The sequence below is a fragment of the Helianthus annuus genome, chromosome 8 (assembly GCF_002127325.2).
Source record: "Helianthus annuus cultivar XRQ/B chromosome 8, HanXRQr2.0-SUNRISE, whole genome shotgun sequence".
Classification (NCBI taxonomy): Eukaryota; Viridiplantae; Streptophyta; class Magnoliopsida; order Asterales; family Asteraceae; genus Helianthus; species Helianthus annuus.
Window position 1 is genome coordinate 119,660,739 of NC_035440.2, and position 7,817 is coordinate 119,668,555.

Below are 7,817 nucleotides of genomic sequence, written 5' to 3' on the forward strand. Positions count from 1 at the left end.
TACAGATGCCAGGATCCCTAAAAAGTTTGCAAACAGGGAGTCTAGATGTCCATCAAGGGGACTTCATTCCAATGCAGACCATTGCTTCCACTGGTCCCTCCGTTGTTCCAGAATCCCAGCAATATGGATTCCCTAACTTGAACCCAATGGGAGGTAACACTTTAATAATTATCCTACTACTAACCTTGGATTCATGCAGGATACAGGTACCAATCATGTATGGCCAGGGAACTACAGAAACTAAAGGACATGATCTCAAGTGTTCCAGGGGTAGTCAAGCCTATCCCAGAGATTGCAGATGGGAGCCACAAGGTATCTCGCTTTGCACCACCAATCTGTGATGCCAGAGGTACCCAAAAGGTTCCATATCCCTACCATGAAGTTGTATGACGGCACAACGGATCCAGAGGAGCATATAGCACAATACAGGGAAAGGATGGAGATCAATCCTATCCCAGAAAAATTGAAGGAAGCATGCCTATGCAAAGGATTTGGATCTACTCTTACTGGATCAGCCCTTAAATGGCTGCTAAGTCTTCCCCCTTACTCTATTACTTCATTTGCTAATTTAGTTAATTTATTCAATAACCAATTCTCTTGTAGTAGAAAATTTGAAAAATTAACCAGTGATTTGTACAGGATAACTCAAAATAATAATGAATCATTAAGGGATTATATAACTAAATTTAGTAAAGAATCCTTGGATATTCCCAACTTGGATATGGCTACGGCTGTTGAAGCCTTCAAAATGGGACTTCTTAAGGATTCATTATTCTATGATGATCTTGTTATGACACCTTGCAGGAATTTAGATGAAGTAAGAACTCGAGCACTCAGGTTTATCCGGCTAGAGGATGACAAGAGGATCCAGGAGAGACAAGTAGGATCCTCAAAACAAGATAAGCAAGGATCCTCCTTCAAAAACAACAAATTCAAATCCTACCATAGAAACGAGAACAAGAATGTGCATGCTGTCGACCAAGAAGAGGATGATGAAGAATATCCTCCAATCTCAGAATATTGTTTTTTCCGTTGATAATCATGAACTAATCCTTGCAATGCAGAATCTAGGTGAAAAGGCTAGGTGGCCCAGGAAGAATGATAAACCATCCGGGACTAAAGACAAGTCCAAATGGTGTGCATATCATGAGGATTTCGGGCATCTAACTGAAGATTGCATAGCCTTAAGAAAAGAAATTGGATACCTGCTAAGCAAGGGGCATCTAAAGGAATTGTTGGGAAGAAAAAAGCAAAGGACCCAGGATCCTGAAAGGATCCCTGAAAAGGCTCCAGCACCTCCGGCAAACGCACAAGTGATTAACTTCATATCCGGAGGATCAGACATTTGTGGAACATCCTTCTCAGCGGCCAAAAGACATGCAAAAGAATCAAAAATGGATAATGGAGAAAGGCCTATTAGAACCTCAAGCGTCTCAGAAGGAAAAATGATAACATTTGATGAGGATGATCGCATTAATGTTCAGGATCCTCACCATGATAGCTTAGTTATCACTCTCTTTATCTCTAACCATTTTGTCCGCAGGATCCTTATTGACGGAGGGAGCTCAGTGAACATTATCCAGCTTGATGTCTTGAAGAAGATGGGAATCCCAGAATCAGACATCACACCAAGATCCTCCGTGCTGGTGGGATTCAGTGGAGAAACGAAGAAAACTCTGGGGGACATCAAACTCCCAATCTACGTGGAAGGATTACATAATTACCAAAAATTTTGTGTTATTGACTGTTTATCTTGTTGCAACGTTATCCTTGGCAGGCCTTGGATACATGACATGAAAGCAGTTCCATCTACCTACCATCAATGTGTGAAGCTCCCTAGCCCATGGGGGATAATCAAGATCGACAGTGACCAGCAAGAAGCTAAGGATTGCTATACCTCATCCATGAAGCCAACCTCGAAACCAAGGGAGCAATAGCAATTACAGTATCCTCCGAGGAACGTCTTGGAGGCAAGGGAACAAGATGTAGATGAAATCCTCTTGGATCCTAGTGATCCTGAATCAAAAATCTATATCGAATCAGGGATCCTTGGCAAAATGAAAGAAGACATGATATCCTTCCTCAAAAGAAGAAAATCCACCTTTGCTTGGAAACATGAAGATATGACAGGTATATCTAAGGATATTATTACTCACAAACTTGGCGTTGACAGGTCTATCAAGCCAATCCATCAAAAAGGAGGAAGTTTGCACCAGAAAGGAATGCCATTATCCAAGAAGAAGTAGAGAGACTACTTCGAGCAGGTATGATCAGAGAGGTAAAGTATCCTAAATGGTTAGCCAATGTGGTCGTTGTCCAAAAGAAAAACGGAAAGTGGAGGGTATGTGTCGATTTCACTGATTTGAATAAGGCATGTCCCAAGGATCCTTTCCCATTACCCCACATTGACTCCATGGTGGATGCAACAGCGGGGCATGAACTGTTAACTTTTATGGATGCATCATCCGGATTCCAACAAATCCAGATGGAACCATCTGACCAAGAGGATACAGCCTTTATGACCCCAACCGGTTTATATTGTTATATTGCCATGCCTTTTGGACTAAGAAATGCAGGTGCAACATATCAAAGGCTGGTAAATATGATGTTCAAAGATCAAATTGGAAAAACTATGGAGGTGTACATAGATGATATGGTGGTCAAGTCAAAGAAAGCTGAGGATCACCTAAGGGACTTGGAAGAAGCATTCGATATCCTTGATAGTTACAACATGAAACTTAATCCTTCAAAATGCCATTTTGGTGTTAAGGCAGGAAAGTTCTTAGGATACATGGTAACCCAGAGGGGCATTGAAGCAAGCCCGGAACAAATCAAAGCATTAATAAATATCAAATCTCCTGCCAATGCCAAGGATGTTCAAAGACTAACAGGCAGGATAGCAGCTTTGAACAGGTTCATATCGAAATCCTCAGAAAAGTGCAAAGAATTCTACGATATCCTAAGGAAGAATAAGAAGTTCGAATGGACTGAGAAGCATGAGAATGCTTTACAAGCCCTTAAAGAATATATGTCCTCAGCACCAGCATTAGCAAAACCGGAGAAAGGAGATGTGTTATCCTTATACCTAGCGGTATCCTCAACCGCTGTAAGTGCAGTCCTCGTCAAGGATCATGAAGGTACACAATATCCTATCTACTATGTAAGTAAAAGTTTGCTTGATGCCGAATCCAGGTACTCACACCTCGAAAAACTCATCCTTGCATTAATCATGGCATCCACTAAGTTAAGGCATTATTTTGAAATCCATACTATTGTTGTTAAAACTAATTTTCCAATTAAGAATGTCCTCAGGAAACCGGATATGTCAGGGAGAATGGCTAAGTGGGCAGTGAAGCTTAGTGCCCACGATATAAGATACGAACCAAGAACAGCCATTAAATCTCAAGCCTTGGCCGACTTTGTGGCTGATTTCAGTAGTGATCTACAAAAGGAAGCAGAATTGGAGGTCCAGCAGCTGGATGAGACCAAGGATCCTTGGATCCTACACACTGACGGATCCTCAAACATCAAAGGCACAGGGCTAGGGATCCTACTAAAATCGCCACAGGGGGACATAATACCCCACTCCATAGCTTGTGAGTTCCAGGCAACTAACAATGAGGCTGAGTATGAAGCCTTAATTGCTGGCTTACAAATTGCTAAGGATATGGGGGTAAAGTATCTTAAAGTATATGTAGATTCATTATTGATCACCAATCACTTTAATGGATCCTATGCTGTTAAAGGTGAAAAACTAATCAAATATTTGGAGATAGTCAAAGGATTGGCACTCTCTTTTGTTTCTTTCAGCTTGACACAGGTACCAAGGGAGGATAACACGGAAGCTGATGCATTGGCCAACCTAGGATCATCATTGAAAATTCCAGAAGATATAAGTATCCCTATCATCCATTTCCTGGCTCCTGCTATTGAAAATCAAGTAGCCATGGAAATAGAAGAGGATACTGCAGTAATCCCTAGTGAAGAAGCTCGATCTTATTCAGGATCATGGATCCCACCAATCATGAAATACTTGCAAAACGGAGAGATCCCAATGGGAGAAAATCCTAGAGCTTTCAGGATCAAGGTATCTCAATTTACAATCTTAAATAATATGCTATATAAACGATCCCTTGCAGGACCATATTTAAGATGTATTGAGGATCCTGAAATTGAAGAAGTATTGAGAGACTTCCATGAAGGAGATTGTGGAAACCACACTGGGGGCAGGGCATTATTCTCAAGGATCCTTAGAACAGGATACTACTGGCCAACCATGAAAAGGGATGCTATAGAGTATGCTAAGAGGTGTGATCCTTGCCAAAGACATAGCAATATCCTTCACCAACCAGCTGAATTACTACACCCCATACCTTCCTCTTGGCCATTCATGAGATGGGGGATGGATATAGTTGGCAAGCTCCCTAAAGCACCTGGTGGAAAAGTATTTATGCTTGCCATGACTGACTATTTTTCCAAGTGGATAGAAGCTGAAGCCTTTGCTCAAGTCAGAGAGAAGGAAGTTATATCCTTTATCAAAAGAAACATTATAACCAGATTTGGCATTCCCTCTGAAATTGTATGTGATAATGGTTCTCAGTTCATTGGAAGGAGAACCACTAACTTTTGTGACAGTTGGGGAATCAAGATGATCACATCAACACCAGTTCACCCGCAAGCCAATGGTCAAGCGGAATCATCCAACAAGATCATCATCAACAATCTAAAGAAGAAGCTAGGATCCAAGAAAGGGAAATGGGCAGAAGAGTTACCTTATGTGCTATGGGCTGATAGGACAACTCCCAAGAATGCCACCGGTCAGACACCCTTCTCTTTGGTATTTGGGGCAGAAGCAGTGATCCCAACAGAGATGGTGATCCCAACTGCCAGAACAAGTGTTCGTGATCCTGAAGAAAATGCTACAATCCTAGCTCAAGATTTGGATACTATTGAGGAAAACAGGGATCTAGCTAGGATAAGGATGGCAAGTTACCAACAGAGGATGGCTGGTGCCTACAACAAGAATGTCAGGATAAGGAAGTTCCAAGTCGGAGATATGGTGTTGAGAAAAGCATTTCAAAATACTATCAATCCTGCTGACGGGAAACTAGCACCAAAATGGGAAGGTCCCTACTTGATTGAAGCTGAAGCAGGAAAGGGGGCATACAGGTTGCTAACCATGGAAGGGAACTTGTTACCAAGAGCCTGGAACGCTGTTCACTTAAAGAAATATTTCATATGAACATGATCCTTCATACATGTGATCCTTACATTAGAGTATCCTTGAAGGATCCCGGTGATCCTCATTCTGGTAATATGCTTATCCTAGAAACTATTATATTTTCCTATTTTTTACCTAAGGATAAGGATCACGTATCCTTTATCCTCTTCTCACGAATCGTTTGAGTTATGATAGTTCAGGTATCTTCAGCAAATCGTCAAAGATCTCCAAAAGCACCACAGATCCTTGGGTACAACCCCAGTTATCCTTGGGATTATCCCCAGTTTCCGCCAGCAGCGCACGATGATCTTGATATAGTTCACGTCTTTGGGATCAGTACCCATTTTCGGGGCTGGCGACCTCATCGTACTGGCTATACTTGGGATCCTACGTATAATGGTGGACGCACCATACATCCGTTCCTAAGGTTTCTAACGTTTTCACGTTAGCTAAGGTTTTGACATTTTCATGTCACTAAGTTTGGATAGTTGCCAGAAAGGGCCATACTCCAGTTTACATACGATCCTTTGGGCTTGTCCCCAGTTATCCTTTGGGCTTGTCCCCAGTGATCCTCCGGGATCATCCCCAGTTATCCTATGGGCTTGTCCCCAGTGATCCTCCGGGATCATCCCCAGTTATCTTTTTGGGCTTGTCCCCAGTGATCCTCTGGAATCATCCTCAGTTATACTTTGGGCATGTCCCCAGTTACTCATTTATCTTTTACATTGGCTTAGTCCCAAGTTATATCTCACTTTTCAGGTTTTGGAAGTCTAAACATATAAGGATCTTTAATCCTTATTAATTATCAAAGTCTTATCTATGTTGTCCTGATTAAAGGATAGGATCCTAACTTGGATCCTCAGGTATGATCCTTAACTATTTTTAATTTCATTATTCATTATCCTAACCAACCCTTATACTTTGACAACCAAACCTATGATCCTTGAACTAAAATACTTTGAATAATTTCAATATGAGGATATTTGATCTAGGATCATATCCTAAGTTTATTAAACACCTTTTCAACTCTCGTTATTTTAACAAATACAGCAATTGAGAAATAAGAGGATTATTGAAGGATAACAACACAAGATAAGCCAGAAAGATTAAAGTTATATTATTAAACCAAAGGATCATTAATCCTTTCAAAAAAGTTGTCAAAATTGCCAACCCACATTTCTACCAGCAAAACGTGGCCCGTCCACATGGGTTGGCAAAGGGTGTCCGTTGTCTATGCGGTCTTAGCATTTTTGCAGGAAAGTAAAAGCGGCAGGATCACAAAGGCTTCATCCCCCAAACAGAGGATCCCTCCACCTTTTGTAATCCTACCTATTGTTCAAAGGATCCAGGATCCTCAACCCTAAACTATTGTTCAAATACAGACCATCATTGTTTTAAAACATCACAACCACTAAACAAAAAAAATTGGGCTCCGGCTATGTCTAGAAGTTTCCATCATTGCCCAATCTTGCAGCTCAAACCTTCGCTGCACCATCACCACCAGCTCCACTCGCTTCACCCTGATCCTTGCCAGCATCACCACCTTCCAGCATGGGGATCTCCTCAGCCTCATCCTCGTCCTCCAGGTCTGCCAGCCTTGCCTTCCAACCTTCAACATCCCACGAGCCTTTGTCAAAGGTAGGATCCTGAGCTTCCTCGGCCATCTGAAGTTGAATCTTATACATAGCAATTGCCGCGGAGACCTTAGCATCTTGGGTGATCTCCTGCTTCTCGTTATCCATATCAATCAACCTCTGAGCAGCCTCAGCCTTCATGACCCGGAGCTCCTTCTCAAGGTCTCCTATCTTGAGATCCTTAAGCACGCCCATTTGTTGAAGATCAGCAATCTGGCTCTCCTGGTCCTCAACATTGCCAAGATAAGTTTCAATCTCAGCAAGTTTCTGCAAACAAGAGAATAAAGACAAGCTCAGACTCAGGTGATCCTCAAGAAAAGCAGGATACATAAAATATGATAGGCGGATAACCTACAGGGGCAGTGATCCTTACCTCATTCACGTAATCAAGAAATTGCTGGCGAAGGAGAGGGAATCCTTGGAGTTCATCAGAAGCTTTCCTCTTTTTCCCTTTGCCCCGAATGGACGCTTTAGGAGCTGAGACTGAAGGGCTAGCAGCGGGAGCTTTCTTCTTTGAGGAAGTGACGTTGGCAAGGTCACTGATCCCAAACTTGGAGGCAGACTTAACGGACCTGGCAGACTTTCCGGCACCTACACAATTCAAAAACAAGATAAGTTCCCTTGTTAAATTAAATACTTTCACATAAAACTTATTTTCTATGAGGATACTTACTTGACATTGTGGCAGATGCAGAGGATATCTCTTGAGAATCTTGGATAATGATTTGGGAGCTTCTGACTTCAGGATTAAGCTTCTTGAAGGCTAACACTCTTTCTTTGGCAGCAGGGGTCAACTTTAAGTGAGCAACAGAGATAGCTGCGAAAAAGAAAAGACATCAGTATAAGAGACAGGACTGATAGTGATCCTTCAAGGATCCTCTACCCTACCATGAGTGGCCCATTCCTTGGGCAGATCCTTTCCATCCGGGATGGAATCCCTCTTAACAAAGAAAAATCGACGT